Source organism: Canis lupus, chromosome 13 (assembly GCF_011100685.1).
Source record: "Canis lupus familiaris isolate Mischka breed German Shepherd chromosome 13, alternate assembly UU_Cfam_GSD_1.0, whole genome shotgun sequence".
In the NCBI taxonomy this organism is placed as follows: Eukaryota; Metazoa; Chordata; class Mammalia; order Carnivora; family Canidae; genus Canis; species Canis lupus.
The window spans coordinates 44,790,354-44,809,839 of record NC_049234.1 but is presented as its reverse complement, the minus strand read 5'-3'; the positions used below and the strand labels follow the sequence as shown (position 1 = coordinate 44,809,839).

At 43.3% G+C, this 19,486-nt stretch overlaps 1 protein-coding gene and 1 long non-coding RNA gene across 4 annotated transcripts in view; one reads left to right on the top strand and one right to left on the bottom strand.

The window, feature by feature from the left end:
- Positions 1 to 1,390: 1,390 nt before the first annotated feature.
- LOC119865421 lies at positions 1,391 to 5,791 on the bottom strand. Its single transcript, XR_005368366.1, has 2 exons — positions 5,721 to 5,791; positions 1,391 to 1,505 (listed from the first exon to the last, which is right to left on the bottom strand). It is a non-coding gene; the product is annotated as an uncharacterized LOC119865421 (long non-coding RNA).
- Positions 5,792 to 6,195: 404 nt separating this feature from the next.
- Positions 6,196 to 19,486, top strand: part of TEC (tec protein tyrosine kinase) — a 131,938-nt gene continuing 118,647 nt past the window's right edge. The window contains exon 1 of one of the 3 annotated variants that reach the window (XM_038556032.1): positions 6,196 to 6,283. The gene's annotated coding sequence lies outside the window, so the exon portion shown is untranslated. Of the gene's footprint in view, positions 6,284 to 6,321; positions 6,452 to 19,486 lie in introns of those variants that run through there. The other 2 variants (XM_038556033.1, XM_038556036.1) reach the window with 2 other exon arrangements.

Genomic DNA, 19,486 nt, shown 5'->3' with positions numbered 1-19,486 from the left:
CCCATTTCTGTTAATGGGGTTGGGAGTTCCAGCTCTTTCTTAGGTTTTCAGTGATGCCTCCCTGGCTGAGAGGGATAGGAACTTCTTGTTAGTGCTCCTTATGTGAATTCCAGTGACTACAGCGTGGGAATGTGGGTGGCCTCAATAATTGGTTTTGCATTCTTGTTTGAATTTATTGTGTAAATCTATTTTGGTTTTAAGTACGTATAAAATGCTATAAACATAAGTAATGCATGACTAGTTTTATATTTACATATAGTTAACTGACTAAAAATGAAAATGTTTTTATTTAAAAGGGCTTTATACTTTTGGTTTTGGCTCAAGTTGTGATCTCAGAGTTGTGAGATGGAGCTTGGTGTTGGGCTGTGTGCTCAGCATAGTCTGCTTGAGTTTCTCTCTCTTCTTTTCCCTCTGCCCCTCCTGCTCATGTTCTATCTCTCTAAAGTCAATAATTCTCTTTTTTTTTAGAGGTCTTTATACCATATACCAGTTTGAGAAACACTGATGTGGGTAACTACAAGGTCTGATCCCCAAATCATGAGTCTCTGGAGATATTCATATTTCCGTCCATGTTTTCTCACCTACATGAAAAGACAGAAAGAGCTGGGGCCCTGACACTATGGACATCATGCCAGTCTGACATAGATTTCTTATAGATAAAAGAAAAATAAACTCCTACTAAGGGTTTTATTAGTTTCCTACTGCTATGGGAACATATTACCACAAACTTACTAGCTTACAACAACACAAATGTGTTCTTTTACAGTTCTTCAGGTCAGAAGTCCAAAATCAATTTTACTGGGCTAGCATCCAGTTGTCAGCAGGGCTGGTTGACTCCAGAGGCTCTAGGACAGAATCTATTTTCTTGCCTTCGCCAGCTTCTAGAAGCTGCCCCCATTCCTTGGCTTGTGGTCCTTTCATCTTCAAAGCAAGCAGTGTAGCATCTTCAAATCTCTTTCTTGCTCTCTGTGTTCTGCTTCTCTTATCATATTTCCTTCTCTGGCTCTGAAGCTCCTGCCTCCCTCTTGTGGTTACATTAGGCTCACCTGGATAGCCCCAAATAATCTCCCCATCTGAAGATAATTCACTTACTTACATCTACAAAGTTCATTTTATCATGTAAATTAACATATTCCTAGGTTCCAGGGATTTAAGATGTGGATATCTTTGGAGGCCATTATTCACCTACCAGAGGGGAAATCATTTACTTGCAACTAAATCCCCGCTCAGCAGGGAGCCTGATCTGGGGCTCGATCCCAGGATCCCGGGATCATGTCCTGAGCTGAAGGCAGATGCTTAACCAACTGAGCCACCCAGGTGCTCTGTAAATCAATTTTTAAATGACTGACCTTTCCCTAGAATGTACACTCCACCATAATAGGGATTTTTTTTTCAGGATTGTTCAGCAGGGTTTTCTCAGTTTTCTGCTAATGCAGTGATGGTCACATTTTCATGACTGTCACTGTTGAGAAGGTAGCTTCAAAAAGTCCGGAGTGTAGAGCATCCTAGGCAGAAAGAAAAGCAAGTACAATATCAGGCCAGCATATACTTTTATTCATACCAATAATAATGCATATAACATTTGTTGTCTCATAGCTCATTTTATATCAATTCTCATAAACTATCAAGTCATTGATATATTGTACCCATTTGAAAACACTATTTAGATCCTAATCCAAAACATAAACTGGCCCAACCCAGAGGGTTTCACTCAGTATGTTTCTCATCTTTACCTTTGAATCTCTCTTCTGAGTGTAATCTGGTCTAGCCTCTATGCTTTGTTTTCTGACTCTGCAATTTAAAGTTTTTGCTTACGATTGAATCAACATAAAAATATTATACAAGGAAATATTAAAACAACAACAACAACAACAACAACAACAACAACAACAAAACCATGATCTGGGGCACCTGGGTGGCTTAGTTGGTTAAGTCTGTTGATTTGGGCTTAGGTCATGATCTCAGGGCCACAACAGGCTCCACACTCAGCAAGAAGTCTGTTCAAGATTCTCTTTCCCTTTTCCTCTGCCCATCCCCACCTTATGGGTGCATGATTGCACACATGCTTTCTAAAATAAATAAATACATCTTTAAAAAAAAACACCCCACAACTCATGATCCATGATTCAAACATTATTTTCTCTGCCAGATTTGCCTGGATAAGCGTGAAAGCTTTAGAGTCATATTGCTTTATATTCATATCCTAGCTTTGCCACTTACTAACTGTGTGACTTTGGTCAAATTACTCAGATCTTCCTGTTTCAGTTTCCTCATCAGTAAAACAAAAATAACAACTGTACCTTCCTCACACAGCTGTTGTGAAAATTAGACGAATTAATCTAATGTACTGAAAACAGAGGCTGGCACACTGCAACCCGCTCAATAACTATTCATCATTATTCTTATTTTCCACCCAACGATTTTCTTCCCACATGATTTTTTATTCAGTTGCAATCACAGGATACATAAAGCATTGTGTTCTACTTTTTTTTTCACTTAATGTTCATGTTTTTCTCTTCATTTCTATTTTATTAACCTAGATACTATTTTTAGTGACAGCTTGACATACTATACTATTGATAAGTTTTGTTTAAATATTGCCTTGTTATTGAGCATTTAATTATTGCCTCATTATTAGTGATGATATTTTTTTTTTTTTTTTTAGTGATGATCTTATAAACATACTTTGTATCTGATGCTTTTTCTTTCTTTTGAATGATTTATTTAGCAACTGTTTGCAGGAGTATAATTCTTGATTTTGCACCCAACATTTAAAACTCCTTCCTGGGGCACCTGGATGGTGCAGTCAGTTAAGTGCCTGACTCTTGATTTTGGCCCAGGTCATGATCTCAGCATCCTGGGATCAAGCCCCACATCAGGCTCCATGCTCAGCAGGGAGTCTGCTTGAGATTCTCTCTCTTCCTCTCCCTCTGCCCCTCTCCCCGCTCTTGTGCTTGCTCTCTCTCAAATGAATGAATGAGTGAATGAATAAATAAATAAATAAATAAATAAAATCTTAAAAAATAACTTCCTACAGGGGGTGCCTGGCTGGCTCAGTGGGTAGAATGTACAGCTCTTGATCTCAGGGCTGTGAGTTCAAGCCTCATGTTGGGTGGGGAGCTTACTTTAAAAAAGCAAACAAACAACCAAAAAAACTTTCTTTCCTTCTATGTAGTTTCAAAGAAACAAGTATTTTCAGTACATGATGGAAAGAGAAGCAGACATATCATACCACGACAGTGAAGTCATCATTTTCTCCTAGGAACAGACTGTTGATAAAAGACTGATAAGGTCTATACTACTTTCATCATTGTCATCATCATTCATTCATTCAACAAACATGAATTATTCATGCAGGGTGGGTCAGGTCTTTTTCAGGTAGGAAGAAAATTATAAAAGAAAGACAAAAAAAGTGTGATGAGCTCCAAATACAAACATCATTTTATTTATAAACCTTCCACATTGATTGTGTCTTTTAATGCACAATGTGGAATCCGTGTGCAAGTTAAAAGGAGACATTTTCTTCACTCAAAGAATGATGAACTTCACTCAAAATGATGTCAACCTGATACTGCTCATCTTAACATACAAATTTTATAGAAGCCACAGCGATAACTTGTAAGAAGCGAGTCCCCGCCTCCAAGAAGTCTACATTAATGCCTTTTTTCCTGTTCCTCAATGTTATTTTAAAATAAAGAAGACAGTAATGATATTGTTGGAATCTTCTCTTTGATGGCAGAAGTCTTTTAAAGTCTGGCACGACCAGATTCCTTCTTTCCATGAGGGCCCAGTGTAAAAGTTGAGTTATATGGGCCTAAACTGTATTCCATTTTCTATTAAAGCCACTGAACTTGCCACATAAGAAATAATAAAGATTAAATGGTTTTTGTAGCCCACCACATCCTGAGTTCAGTTTTACACCTTTTCACTGGTGTAGCTGAAATTCTGTAAAAGTTTCTCCTGTTGTCTTTATCTCTGTTTCTCTTCTTATCAACCTTCTGCTGAAAACAATTGCCAGTACTCTATACTGCATGCTTTGGGCATGATACACCTGTGGCAACCACCTACCTACGCTGATAATATGATGAATGTCTTCTTCAGGAAACAGTATAACATCATGGAAACTACCTCAACTATCACTGATAATGAATTCTGTTATCTAGATATTTTGTTTACAGATCAGTTGTCTCTGGTTTTCTGGAGAACTTTTAATCACCACAATATCAACTAACCCTTTAAGACAGTGGCTCTGCTACCTTTTTGGGATCAATTTGATGGAAGTGTTAAGTCCTCTCACTTATATGTTTATGAGCATTTTTCTTGGGAGAAAACCAACTTTATCACCATAATAAATAATTATAACTCTCTCTCTCTACATACACACAATTTTATTTCTTTTTTCTTTTTTTTTCTTTTTTTTTGCCTATAGTTTCACCTCTGCTCCCTCAAAGAACACCTGCCCTGGGGGAAATTATGTCAATGAGTCAACAGTAGTTTCTGGATGGGATAAGAGGCAGGAGAGATGGGGCTGGCAAGAGACAGTAGATCCCAAGTACAGGTCATTATACTCAAGGACTCCACCAGAGTGAGAAAAGATTTGGCATCAGGCCTTGGTTCAAATATGCGCCCTCTTCCCACCCCCACCCCCTTTTCCTAACTAATAACTTAGGCAAGTCATTAAACTTCCCAACCCTTAGGTTTATGGTTTTTTTTTTTCCCCCTGTAAAATGAATCTTGTCAGACTGCTTCTCAAGGTGATTGCATGGTCAAAGGAGAGATAATATATGTTTTAAAGTCCCAAACAAGCATGAGCTATAATAACTATTAATGTACTTGCCACTCCCTTAGCTTCATCTTCAGGTGGACTGTCCTCTCCTTCAGTGCTGAGCGCTGCTGTCACCTTCTCAGGGAAGTCTCCAGGACACTAGGTGTAAGGTAGCCTCTCTCTCCCCATCACTATCCATTATAGTCGAAACACTTCTCGTAGGTGCAGTGGTTCCATTTTGTACTTGCTTACTGTCTTTCTCCCCAGACTAGAATAAAAAGCCCTTGGAGGACAGAGCCCTTGTGTCCCCCAGGCCTGTAACTGTTCACCAGGCCTGGTGCACGCTCAGATTTTGGTGAGTCCGGGTAGCAGTGGTTCAGAGGGCAGACTCCCGGGGAGGACGACCCGGACTGAAATACCAGCTTTCAAGGTTACTAAGTCGGGTGTCATGAGGTTGGTTATTCAGCTTCTCTGTGCCTCACTTTCACATGTAAAATGGGGGATTCTGATGTACACTTTGCAGAAATGTGAATACCTGTAAAGTATGGAAATAGTGCGGGGCACCTAGTCTTATACAAGTCCTGTTTGCCACTCTTCAGTGGGTGAACGAAGTATTAATATATTAATAGGGAATGCACCTGACCCTATAGGTGTATCAGATACGCTCCGATGCCTTAGGCTTGACAGAAAAAGACTTTTTCTTTTCGTAAAACTTCGTGCAGTGGCTTCGCTCCACTGCACCGTGTCACCCGCCTGGCCCGCTTCCCTTAGCGGAAGGGGAGGTGCGGCCCCTGATTCCGACCGAGTCCCCAGTCACCCACAGGTGGCACTGCTCGGGGCTCTCCCGGGCCGGGGTGGTCCCAAAGCCCGCGGGGCGGTCCTCCTGGGGCAGGAAGCCTAGGCCTAGGGAGTCCCAGCGCCGCGTTCGGGAGCACAAGGGACGCTCCCCACTTACCCGACACTCCCGCCTCCGGGCTCAAAACCTCGGCAGGGCTCGTGGGAACCTGTGGCCGCGGGCGGGGGCGGGGCCTGAGGGGGCGGGGCCTGCCGGGAGGGGCGGGCTCAGAGCAGGGCCTGCGGGGCGGGGGCGTGGCGGGGGCGGGGCCTGCGCGGCGGGGGCGTGGCGGGGGCGGAGCGGGGCCTGCGTGGCGGGGGCGGAGAGGGGCCTGCGGGGCGTGGCGGGGGGCGGGGCCTGCGGGGGCGGGACGTACTCGGAGCGGCGCCTGCGGGGCGGGGCCTGCGGGGCGGGGCGGGGCCTGCTGGGAGGGGCGGGCTCGGAGTGGGGCCTGCGGGGCGGGGGCGGGGCCTGCGTGGCGGGGGCGTGGCAGGGGCGTGGCGGGGCCTGCGTGCCGGGGGCGGAGCGGGGCCTGCGGGGCGGGGCGGGGGCGGGGCCTGCGGGGGCGGGGGCGGGGCCTGCGGGGCGGGGGCGGGGCCTGCGGGCTCCAGGCTGCGGACGCGGCGGGGCCCTCGGGACTTCGCAGTGTCCGCGGCTCGGCGCAGCCCGCGCGCTCCCGCCAGGTAAGGATGCGGCGGGTCCGCAGGGGCGGCCGGGGACTGCGGAAATGCGGGCAGGGCCGGGCAGGACGGACGCGAGGCGAGAGGCGGCTGCCACGAGCCCGGAGCCGACCCTCCCGGGAGGAGGAAGGTTTTCTCCCCAGCGCGGCGCGCACGGGGTCGGCACGCCAGGTGAGGCACCCGGGCCCTCGGGTCCCGGAGGAAGGGACAGGTGCGCGCTCCCGCGGCCGCCGCCTCCCCGCCGCCCGCCTCTGGGCTCGGGCGCTGGCCTCTCCCGGGGAGCACCCGCCTCCTTTTCCTTCGGGTCCGGGGCCGAGGCCACCTGGCGCGGGTTTCGGCGTTGGGGTCACCTCCCGGCGGCGCGGCCAGGTGGGGTCCCCCCCTCCGGTTGGGCGGCCGCGCAGGCTCCGCTGAAAGTTGGCACAGTCCGCAGAGACATTCCACAGTCGTACGTGCCCGAGGGCCTCACCCCACCAACCTCACAGGTGGTTTTTTTTTTTTTTTTTTTTAAATCTGGGAAATAGTTTGAATCTTGAAAATAGGAGTCGGTGAATGTATGCATTGGAAACACTAGGACCTTGACCGGAGTGTGCACTTTTCTTTGGATCCTAAATTTGCTTTTTGATCTGATTCCCACCGCCACCCCCCCACCCCGCCCCAAGAAAGAATAATAACACATTTCTCTGCACCAGGTTCGAAACAGCCTCGTCTATTGCCATTCTTTGGAAACTGGAATATTTGATTAGAAGGGTTGGGAACAACAGGATGGGCTGGTGGCTAAGTGGGTTTGAAGGTTATCCAAAATCGTTAAGCTATACCCTGTATTTTTCCAATGAGTGCCCATTTTCCTCTTAGGAAATTCTGAGAATTTACTCTCTTTGAGATGGTTCTGCCCTAAAAGGCTGAGGAGGAAAAAACAACCTTAACAAACCAGTGGTTTTCTCAATTAAGTTTAGGTTTAAACAGATCGGTTTGTGACATTGGTAGCTCAGCCAGCAGGAGTCACATGTGGTATGGAATATCATGACTTACACGGAGAAAAAGAAAGTATGTTGAAATTTTCCTCCTATTGTGTATTGGAAAGTATTTATTTTTTTTAAGATTTTATGTATTTATTCATGAGAGACAAAGAGGCAGAGACGCAGGCAGAGGGAGAAGCAGGCTTCTCGTGAGGAGCCTGAATTGGGACTTGATCCCAGGGCCCGGGGTCATGACCTGAGCCTAAGGCAGATGCTCAACCACTGAGCCACCCAGGTGTCCCTGAAAGCATTTTTTAGTTCAGTTTCGTTTTCAGTGTTTAGGAAAGACCTATACTTTCCCTGTACTCCAATTAATCTGATCAATATATTACTCGTCCTGCCAATTCATGATGCTGACTGCAGTGTATTTATGCTAATGAGTTTGATTCTTTTTTTTGTTTTGTTTTGTTTTTTTTTAAGTTTGATTCTTCCCACAAGGGTGTGAATATGTTTCAGTTTTTGGAACTGTACAGGGCAGGTGTTGTAGACTCATGCACATCAGTGCCCTGCTGTAGTTGGCAAAACCTTAGCTTCACATTGGTCCTTGAACTAAAAATTTCACATCTTCCCAAATAGAAAAGAATATGGAATATAAATGTATGCTCTAGCACTTTCAACCTGTTTAATTATTCTGTACTAAGCGTGTTTTCTCAGCAGCTAGATACTCAGGGCAGGGGCTATATTTTATCAAAGCATGGTAAAGCTCAGAGAATGGTAACCTTCACTCTGGAAAGTTGACCGTTGATAGGGTGGTTGGAAGGGTTGTGTCTACTTTTATGCTTGGGGAAGAATTGTGGGACTCCCTGCCTTCCTCTGCATATCCAAAGTAGTAGGAGCCTGAGTCCTGGGCCTCCAAGCACACCTCTGCTTACAGGTTACTCCAGGTTGGCCAGCTGATACCTCCTCTCCCTGCCCCAGCTCTTCCAGTTTTGTGGCTTCCACCCCGGCTCCACCCTTCCCTGGATTCCCACCCTTAGGGAGAAGCAACTTACTTTTCAGGACAGAGAGATGAGATCTGCATAGTTGACTCAGGGATGTTGATCCAGCCTGGTGCTGGGTCCCCCGTGGATGCTTTAGTAAATGTCTGTTGAGGAAAGTGCCCCTTATTCTCTCTTGTTATTCAGACTACAGAGGTAAAGAGGAGTGAAGTTGAACTCAGATCAGTTGGTTTAGGGGCCAGCTGCCTTGGTTGGATTAGTGTCATAAAGGGGGACATTTGAATCCATTAGATAGGAGTGAAATTGGCTCATGGTGGTTGGCAATTGTAAGATTATCCTGTACCACGTGATTATGCCATGAGAATAGCTTTGTTGAAAAGAACCCCAGAAGAGAGGGGCTTAGTCGTCTTGACCTGGACTTGTCTTTGTGTTTCTGCCTTAGCTCAACCAGTCCTTCCTTGGGTTGGATTAGAACTATTGCCTTTCCCACCACATTTGACTGCTCAGAGCTCAGATGACAATAGCTGCTGTGGGCTAGATGTAGAGAATTACATTTTCTTTTGTTGGGAAAAATGAGGATGGAATTTTGCCAAATTGCTATTAGGGAGACAAAGTGAAAGCAAATAAATGTAAAACTGCCTGGGCACAGAAGTCAATATAGTTTTTTAAAAAAAAATTATAAACTTTTAATCTAAATTACATTGCTCTCTCTCTGGAAACAACCACTTGTAATTCTTTGAGCTGGTTATTTTGGTATCTGTTGCTTGCAGTTCTTACTTCTTGAGTTTTGCAGTTTGAAGTATTATCTGTTGACTTCCCACCGTGGAAGATGATGACGTGGCTGCCTTTATTCCTCTCGCCCCCATCTTGACCACAGCTTCCTTATTTTCCCATCCTTACAGTAGTTAAACAGTAATTTTGGTTAGATCAATATTCATAGCTAAGCCAAGCACAACTTTTTGTCTTCTTTGGAGTTAATAATTGCTTTGTTTGTTCATTTATTTAGTTTCGTATGTCCTTATTAATTTGGCCCAAAACTCTTGGCCAGATTTCTGAAACTTGCTTCATATGCATCAGGTATCATCAATTTCATTGTCCTGGAAAGGTTGTCGGTGAGTCTCCTGGCTTGCCCTAATCTGGAACAGTTGCCCTCTACACGTGGGGCCCAGCGGTCACCCTGAAGACGTCCATCATCATCTTGAAGATCCCCATCATTTCTCTCCTGTGTTGGATCTCTTGTTAAGCACATGTCTTCCTCTATCTTGGTGTGGATTCCCTTGTTTTGGTGGAGCACAACTTCAGGGAGCTTTTCAGAAAAGATGCATAGGATATGAATTTTTTTGAGACCGCATATGCCTGGAAGTAGTTGCTTTCGACCAGACAATGTACAGTTTAGAATTTTAGAATGGAAATCTGGGAGGCGTTGCTTCCTTGCCTTCAGGTTGTGTTGCTGTTGAGAAATTCAGAACTGTCCTGATTCCTCAAATTTTGCCTGTGTTTTGTGTACAGTTTACAAGGCTTCTGAGTCTTTTATGGAAGTTTATAGAATTTTCTCTTGGTCTCCATAATTCTGAAATTTCATGATGCTGTACCTTGGTATGGATCTACTTTCTTTTACTGCTCTGGGCTCTTTGGATCCTGAAACCTATATCCTTCAGTTTGGGAAGTTTTCTTGAAATTACTCATTGATGATTTCCTTCTTTCCACTTTCTATGATGTTTCTTTCAGAAACTCTTCTTGTTCATGTATTAGATATTTTCTTATATTTTCTTGTATTTCTTATGTAATATTTCTTATATTTCTTATATTCTAATTTTCTTATATTTTCTTTCCTCTCTCTGTATCTTGGTTCTGCTTTTGGGAAGATTGTCTTAATTTTATTATCCAGTCCTCCCACTGAGTTTTTAATAAGTATAATCACATTTTCAATATTTTAAATTAAAAGCTCTTTTTGTTTTTTGAGTGTGTGTGTGTGTGTGTGTGTTTATGTGTGGTGTGCTAAAGGAAAGGAATAATTCTCCTCTACCCTCAAGATCTTCTAGCTGGACTAAGAATTAAATTTAAGTGAGACAGATTAACAGAGGAAAAACCTAGTTTTATTCTAAGGGCACAGAGGCCCAATTATGAAATTGAGACCTAAGGAAATAACTAAAGCAGGCAGTTTTTATATAGATTGGAGAAAGAAACAAGAAATCTTGGGGAATTAACAGGACAAAGAAAAATTTGGGAGCTTCAATTAGTAAAGAATTCTGAACAGAATTTGGGCTGTGGTAGTAAAAGAGTAAAAAGTAACAAGGGTTCTTTATACAACCTTCTCAGCCCTAAATTTCCCATCTCTGGCGATAAGGATGTCTTTTTACCTCCTGGTACAGGGAGGGCACCTTTCACATGGGAGATTTATTTCCTGCTTTCAGGAGACAGAGGAGGGTCTGAGTGTTCTTCTTGCATTGGCTGTCTCTTAGTAACTTTTATTTGAAATAATCAACACGCTGGGCACCTCGGTGGCTCAGTGGTTGAATGTCTGCCTTTGGCCCAGGGCGTGATCTTGGAGTCCTGGGATCGAGTCCCGCATCGGGCTCCCTGCATGGAGCCTGCTTCTCCCTCTGCTTGTGTCTCTGCCTCTCTCTTTGTGTCTCTCTGAATAAATAAATAAAATATTAAAAGAAAAAATAATCAGCATGTCAAAGTGATGCATTTTGAGGTGGCCTGCCCTTGGCCCCATCAATATCTATTTCTTGCTTTTGTTTTATGGTTTCAGTATCTTATCTGTCTTATCTCTCTGAGGAGTCTCATTTTTTTGAAAGTTTTTTTTCTTCCTTCGCAGACTCATTTTCCCCAAGTTGCTTTTGTCTGTTTATTTGTTTAGGTCTCTATCTTTCATGTTAGAGGTTTGCTTCATATTTCTAACACCCTGTGGGGTCTGCTCACATTTCAGTGGGGGTTTAAAAGCTGAAGATGTGTATATGGGCTTGTTGGCTGGGAACGTCACTGTCTGGTGATATGGCTGGGGCTTTTATTTGGAGAAACTGTGAGAGTCCTCAGAAAACGCTCTTCCACTCTTTTTTCCTGGGTGGTGGCAAGGGAGCCTGGCTGCCAGTGATCTGGGAACTAGGTGGAGAAGAAGGCTGGAAGTCTCAGCATCCACATGTTCAGGCAACCCCTCCACGGTGTTTCCAGTTGAGCCCCTGAGCTGTGCCTGTTGTACCCGGTTCCAGGACCCTCTCTGGGAGAGCAGGTGGGGAAGAAACTCCAGGTGTTTTTGCAAGGATAGGCAGGGGGGCTATCTCCCCACCAAGATGTTTTACTATTTTCTCTTCTTCCATTTCCTCCATCCTTGTGGGTTTAGACATTAGAGGGGGGAAAAAAAGATTCCTTTGTTGTCATTTTATTGGGCTTTCAGGAGGGAGAGAAAGGTTTTGTTCAATCTGCCATTGGGGCCTTAACCAGCCTTGGCTGGGAGATGTGTGTGGCTCAGCGCTGTGCTGCTCTTTGCCTGCCTTTACCAGCAGTAAGCACGCTCTGACCAGGTTGGACCTCAGATTTCTTCTTCTACCACTTTAAGCATCCGCTTCCAGCAAATTCCAGTCGTCATGGGAGGCAAGCCTCTAGACCTCGGGTGGACCATCTATAGCTCTCTGGCCATCGAGCCCTTCCCTGTTCCTATTTCTCCAGTCCACCGAGTCTGGGAGGACTCCTTCTGTCACCTTGACCTCTGACTGTCTTACCTTTTGGTGAAACTTGTCGTCAGTAGGTCTCATACCTTAATCTGAAAGGCAGGCCGGGTGTGGGTGTCGTTGGTGGCCGCATGGCCTCAGTGGAAGTTATCATCGTTTCCTTCTGGAGGCCAGTTTATCACACCACTGCCTTAACCAGCAGAAGCATCCTCACTTCCTGTTTCAAAGCTCATGTCTTTCTTGGAATGTGCACCCAGTTCCTGTTTCTGGCTGGGCTGACCAGCGGTGACTGTTCTCTCCAGTGCCTCGTGGATGATCACAACTTTCCCAACCCCATTTTACTGAGTGAATCACTCCTTAGGCGTCTGTAACTCAGTGTGATCTTGCAGGTAGATTGGCAACATCCACCTGACTTGATGCTCACATGCGGAGGAATGATGAGGGTCACCTTCCACTGTCGGAGGAGCATTGTTCTCAAACCATCTTATCTGTGCAGAGAAAGCAAAGCTCTAGCTCCAAGGTGATGCGTATGCACTGGGAATACAGAGCACCAGGGCTGGCAGTCACTACCTTAGAGTGAGTGTAGGAGTGACTTGCTCTCTGGGGGGTGACAGCAAATAATAAGATGGTTAGAAATGCTGGAGCCCGCTAGGTACCATGATGAACGGAAACTTGGCCCCTGGGGAAATACCTGCAAGTGCTCATTCTTCCCTCGGAGCTCCCTTCCCTTTTCTAATAGAACCTTTGAAACCATTGCAACCTCTCTTTCCATGCGGTATATTTTTCTCTGTTGTGCTAAGTGCTTCCCCTAAATTCTTCTCAGCAGGATTGTAAACTGTCCTAGGAGACAGTTAGGAGAGGAGACCGCCTAATAAATACCGAGTGAATGCACTGAATGACTTTTCCAGATAATTGTGGACACTTGGCCGTTAGGAGAAAAAAGATACTTGATCGAAGTTGGACCCAATAGCCTAAATTCATTAAATTTTGGATTAGACTTTCACTTCATTTTTGCTGTATAGACTGAAACATAGAACATTCAGTATAGGTTTTCTCATGTGGATTGTTTCTTGTATTCCTTAGAAATAGTTCTCACTGATAACAGTCTTTTTTTTTTTTTTTAAGATTTTATTTTTTATGTAATGTCGATGCCCAGTGTGGGGCTTGAACTCACAATCTCGAGTCTCATGTTTCACTGACTGAACCAGCCAGGCACCCCTCATTGAAAACATTCTTAAAAGGACAACACGGATTACTATTACTACTACTACTACTACTACTACTACTACTACTTTTTTTCTCACCTGTGTATTTTCTCTTAGCATAGCATTATGGTTGTCTTGGTTCTTATTGCTAAGAAGAGTGGCTTTTGGAGGAGGGAGGGAATACATGCTGATTAGCTTGTTTAGACTGGTGAATTTTAACATTTTTAAAGGAGGAAGATCTCTTTGGATTTCAGCAGTGTATAGATATATCCTTTTGTAACTACATGTCATTTATTTTTTTTTATTTTTTTATTTTTTTAATTTTTATTTATTTATGATAGTCACAGAGAGAGAGAGAGAGGCAGAGACACAGGCAGAGGGAGAAGCAGGCTCCATGCACTGGGAGCCCGATGTGGGATTCGATCCCGGGTCTCCAGAATCGCACCCTGGGCCAAAGGCGGGCGCCAAACCGCTGCGCCACCCAGGGATCCCACATGTCATTTATTTTTGAAGGTTAAAAGCTTTTGAAATGATTGGCTACAGAGTATCAAAGTGACAGATGTATTTATTTATTTATTTATTTATTTATTTATTTATTTATTTATGATTTTACTTATTTATTTATGAGAGATATATAGAGAGAGGCAGAGACATAGGCAGAGGGAGAAGCAGGCTCCCCGCAGGGAGCTCTATGGGGGACTAGATCCCAGGACCCAGGATCATGACCTGAGCCAAAGGCAGATGCTCAACTGCTGAGCCACCCAGGTGCCCCCAAAGTAACAGATTTTAATTTGTCTTTTACTACATAAGATACTTCTAATGTAGAACTCTCTGTCGAATATCCTACTCCATTCTAGCCTGATTTTATAAGAAAAGATTTTAACTTCTCTTTGTCCTGAATAGAGTTCCAACAAATTCTTTCTGTTACTATTTCCTTAGAAACTCTCATGTCCTCATGTCCCCCCCAATATTATATTCCAACCAGAACATGTAGACTCTCCACAGGACTTCCCCCAAAATCCCAAAATGAAATTGTGTGTGTGTGTGTTTAAAGATTTATTTATTTATCTTAGAAGGAGGGAGAGGTGCATGAGTGGGGGGAGGAGCAGAGGGAGCCGAGGGGGAGAGAAGCAGACTCCCCTTTGAGTAGGAGCCCAACATGGGACACTGTCCACCCTGAGATCAGGACCTGAGCTGAAATTAAGAGTCTGACACTCAACCGACAGAGCCACCCAGGGTCCCTGAAATCATGCTTTTTTTTTTTTTTTTGTTTCCTTACAAAGGAGTGATTTGAAAGTTTATTTTTCCGTGAGCATAATTTAAGTGTGCATCGAGTTGGTTTATACCATTGGGGTTATTTTGTTTCATAGAAGATGGTTAGCTTTCTTATTTTCCCACCTTGACTGGTAAAAATGCGTGATCTTGTAGCCATGTAGATAAGCAGAAATACAACTTAACTGAGTTATGAATGAAAAAGATATGTAAATTTAGGTATGAATGCTTTTTAATTTTGTTTTTTAGAGGATTGTCATCTTAATTTGTTAGACATTTAAACCAGTTATAGAAGCACTGCCTTAAAGAATCCTTGTTCACAGGTTCTGGAGTCGTAGCTGAAAGGGCTTTGGGTTCAGAGCTGGTGACACATCCCTCCTGCCTCACCTAGACTACGGATAAATCCCTGGATGCCTCAGAAATTCCTCAGCTCTCAGCATGCTCTGTGGATTCTCTCTTCCATCACTTAAAAATATTTATTTAGTTATATAAAGATTTTATTTATTTATTTGAGAGAAGAGAGAGAGAGAGAGAGAGAGCGTGCACGCACAGAGGGAGAGTGAGAAGGAGAGGGAGAAGCAGACTCCCCACGGAGCGTGGAGCCCAGTGTGGGGCTCGATCCCAGGACCCTGTGATCATGACCTGAGCTGACTGAGCCACCCTGGTGCCACCCAAAAATATTGTCTTATATATACTCAATGTTAAAAATTTTAAACAGTGCTGAAGCCTACGAAGAAATTAAAACAACCCCAAACCATTTCAGAGAGAATCTTGGTGAACCCCTCTCAGTCATCTCTATCATCATATGACTTGTTAAAAATCTTCCACAACTTTCTAGAAACTAATTAGCTTAAGGAGTATTGTGTGCAGCTGTTAATGTAACTGAATTCCATCATCTTTATATATATGCAATATATAAAAAATATATATATTATACTTTGTGTATATATTTATTTCTATATATGCAGTTACTTTTTTATTTAACTTTTAATTTTTTTTGCAGTTACTTTTTGAGATTATAATCAGTTCTGGCATAAGGTTCTTTGGCTAACAGTATATCATATAGGCATTTTCTTGTAGCAATAATGATCATTTTTAATAGCTAGGTGACTGTCTTGTTAATGTACAATGGTATTTTGAACCATTCCTCAATTGTTGGACAATTGAGGTTCTTTGCTTTTTTCTTTCTTTCTTTCTCTCTCTTTTTTAAGTGAGTAGTGTTGATATCCCTTTTTCCCCTTAGGGGGTTATTTTCTTGCTGAGTTTTTCTCAAAATACTACTCTGGGATTAAGGATTTCTAGTTTCTATTAATCATTGTCAGAAGGACACAAAATAATAATTTGAAAAAGCTAGGTACCTTGACTAGGTATGTCAAGTTATCTAAAGTTCCATTATCCTCTTTTTTGGCCTTTTAGATCAACAGTATCTACTTTGTTGAAGAAATACAGTGTAGCTGGAGCTACTCAGGCCGTGTTATAGACTAGGTTGTAGGCCAGATAAAAAAGTCGGAGTAACCCAACAGGTCCCTTTGCAGAGGCTGTGTTCTGATTCGTCATGTCTATAGCATTTCATTTTGTTGGATGTGGTGGGAAAAGTTTCCAGGGATCAGTAACAAAAGGTGGAGAGGTTGTTATGGTATCTGTGAAACAGCATTTGACCTCAGTACCTGGCCTAGGGTTCATGAACCTTTGTGTAAGCAGGGGAAGGCGTTATATGCCTACAGGAACATCAGCCCTCCCACCCATTTCCCCATTCTTGGACTGTAAGAGGAAGTAGGAGGAACAGGTCAGCCAGCAACTTTAGGGAATTTTGCATTAATGTCCTTTCTTGATAAAGAACCAGAGCAGAGTAGATTCCTATTCAGATTTTTCCCTTGATATCTTCCTGTGTAATGTTTAAAGCTTGGGTTAGATTTCTAAGTTGGCTATTAACTGGTATTATGTTCCCATGCCTCAGGGTTTCCACCTATTAAACAAAGCATAATGACACCTAATTAACAGTCCACTTCAGAAAGATTCATGGCCTAATGCTTGTAAAGGACTTTGAGTTTCTCAGAGTGTTTCATATACATTTATGAATAATGAGATGACTTGCTCTGTTTAGCAGAGGGCATCGATAGTCTGTCCATTTTACAGAGGAGAAAAGTGAGCCTGAGAGGGTAATAGCTTGCTGAGAACCAGAGGGCAACTTTCATGTACTGTCTATGAAATTTTTCTTGACCTTTGTGGAACAAGTGGAATCTAAAATAAGTTCTGCGTAAGTGCGTGTGTATGTGTTGGGAAAGTGGATTTTGCACTTTTTAAGCAAGTACAACCTTCTGCGGGGATAAGCATAGGCTACTCCTTTGTAAGGGGGGATCCTGTTTGACACATCCACTGGAGTTCTTAAAGGGCATTAGATAATTTTGGAAACTAGAGATAAACTGCGATTTTCAAAGTAACTTTGAAAAGACCCGATGGACACAAAGGCTGTTAAATAAATTGAGTCAGTAGGAGTAGTTGAAAAATGTTTTTATAAATCAGGAATGGAGGTTGGGGGGCAAGGATATCACAAAGGGTAGGCATAGATGGACATTTCCTAGAACACAAATGTGAATAAACTAGTCTCATTATTATTAAAAAAAAAAAAAAAGATGTAGAAGGGGGAGTACACAGTGTAAACTCCCAAGTTGACAGTCAACATGGACATATTGGGGCACCCAAAAGCCAGACTGCTGGTCTCAGGTGTTGCAGTGGTGAAGAATGCATTTAGGTCAAATGAATCCATCTATTTATGCAAATGGACATTCCAGTTTTTTACGCAAGAAAAGAGATTCACTATGACTGTGAGCTCTTAACTGAAGAGATTCACTAAGTGTATGACTTGGAGCAAAAAAGAAAAAAAAACACTAATTAAATCATGGATGTTGTTACAAATAATTCATTCTACCCATTTTCATGTTTCAGCATTTAAGATCTTTTCATCAGTGTACCTTAAAGTCATAATAGACTCTGAGAAAAGCAAACATATCTATCAGTGGCAGAGAAGATTGAGTAAAATACTCCCATTGAATTCTTCGGTCCAGAAGCATAAATGGGTAGGAGACATAGGGACAGGGCGTGCCTTCTTGTACCACGGCAAGCAGAGCTTGGTGATACAGGGAGACCATTCATTTGCACCTTCTTTAGTCCCAAATAATATACCACCTGCCACCCATAGTTATTTTTTTTTTAAAGATTTTATTTATTTACTAATGAGAGACACAGAGAGAGAGAGGCAGAGACACAGGCAGAGGGAGAAGCAGGCTCCATGCAGGACTCGATCCTGGGACCCCAGGGTCACGCCCTGGGCTGAAGGCAGATGCCAAACCGCTGAGCCACCCAGGGTTCCCCCGTAGTTACTGTTTCTGAGCACATAAGATGTGCCAGCCTCCACTTGGGGCTCGTTACATGGATTAGCGCATTTAACCCACCCTATAATCCAACGAAGTGGGCAAGATTATTTTCAGCATCCTACAGATGAAGAGCGTGAAGCTTGGAGATTCCGGGAAATGTGGCCTAGCGGTGGAGCCCGACAACAGTACAGTCTGACTCCAGAGGGTCCTTTTATAGCTCCACTGAGGATCTGCACTGAGCGACCCTCCTCTCCTCTTGTGATTTCCCGCCATGGAAACATTAACAAAACAGAATTTTCTAGAAGAAAATACAAAAGCCTACATCAAACAAAGCAAAAGCAACCAGGTCCTCTGGGTATCCCTCCAAGCCCCTTAACCCTGAAGATTCTGAGATGTCTTCATAGCAGCACTGCTGAATGGAAATACTCTGTGATTTGAAAGCTCCTACCAGCCACATGAAACAAACCAAACACACTAGGTGAAGTTCACTTTAATAGGATATTTTGTGTAGCTCAATAGCTAAGAAACATTCTAATTTCACGGTTTAATCATACAGTGATTATTAATGAGATGCCAGAAACAACTCGGGGGCTTGCTTATGAGCAGTACAATGCAGTGCAAGACAGTGTCTTGTGCAGTGCAGTGGATAATGTAAAATGTTGTCCTACCAAACAATAAAGCTGCGGTTAAGAGAGAAACATTTCATACTGCTTCAGTTTTAAATTTTAAATTAAAGTTAATTAAAGCTAAATAAAATTCAAAATGTAGCTCCTCGTTTGCACTAGCCACATTTCAAGGGCTCAGTAGCTGTTTGTGGCAAGTGGCTACCCTAGTGATTGGTGCAGCAAAGTTATTCTCTTTTCAAAGGCCCCTATTCTTTTCAAAGGCCCCAAGACTGCCAGATACTCCATCCCCACCCCTGTGCCCTGACCCCTCTCAGTCCCCAGCTCAACTTGCTTGCCTCTGCCCAGGGCCATCATGTACAGTTGTGCAGGTTATGCACTGTAAAACTCTGGGGTGTCATTCGCATTGCAGATGTAGGAGATTTGTTTATTTACTGTGACAGGTTATTGGAAGATGGAAGTAAAGTTTTTAAAGGAAGAGACAGTTTTTCTAATTCATGCAAAGGCATTTTTTTGGGGGGAGGTAATTGTAGTTCTTATTTCCTGATGTAGAAAAGATGCTAGGGCTAGAAGCCGATGGCCAAGAAAGAATTCCAGAGATGTCTTTGGTGTGTAAAGGTGGCTTTATTAAAGCCACAGGAACAGGACCTGCGGACAGAAAGAGCTGCAGTTAGGGTCATGAGGAGTGGCCCATGATATACTTTCAAGTTGGTAGAGAGTTAGGGATAGCGTGAGCCTCCCAGATATTTTGGAAACAAGGTTTCCAGGACCTGGAGGGGGGCTAGCTATTGTTAGGAAAAGGTCATTTATTACTGTTTAGTAAAAAACTCAGTCATAAGACTCTTCAGATGTATATCGGTGGGTCATGTGCTTGAGGGATGATCACCAATATGTACCTTGGGGGGTAGAGATAAAGGAAGCTTCCAAAGGAATTTTTATATATTAAGTAGACTTACAGGATCCTGGAGGTCAGCCTATGATTGCCTTTTGCCCTCGGCAAGTGTTCACATGGGGGCAGCTGAGATCCCAGAGGAAGGTCACTCTGCTTGTTTCAAGGATTTGTCAATGGGTCGTAAGTAGTAAAGAAATTTTAATTTAATC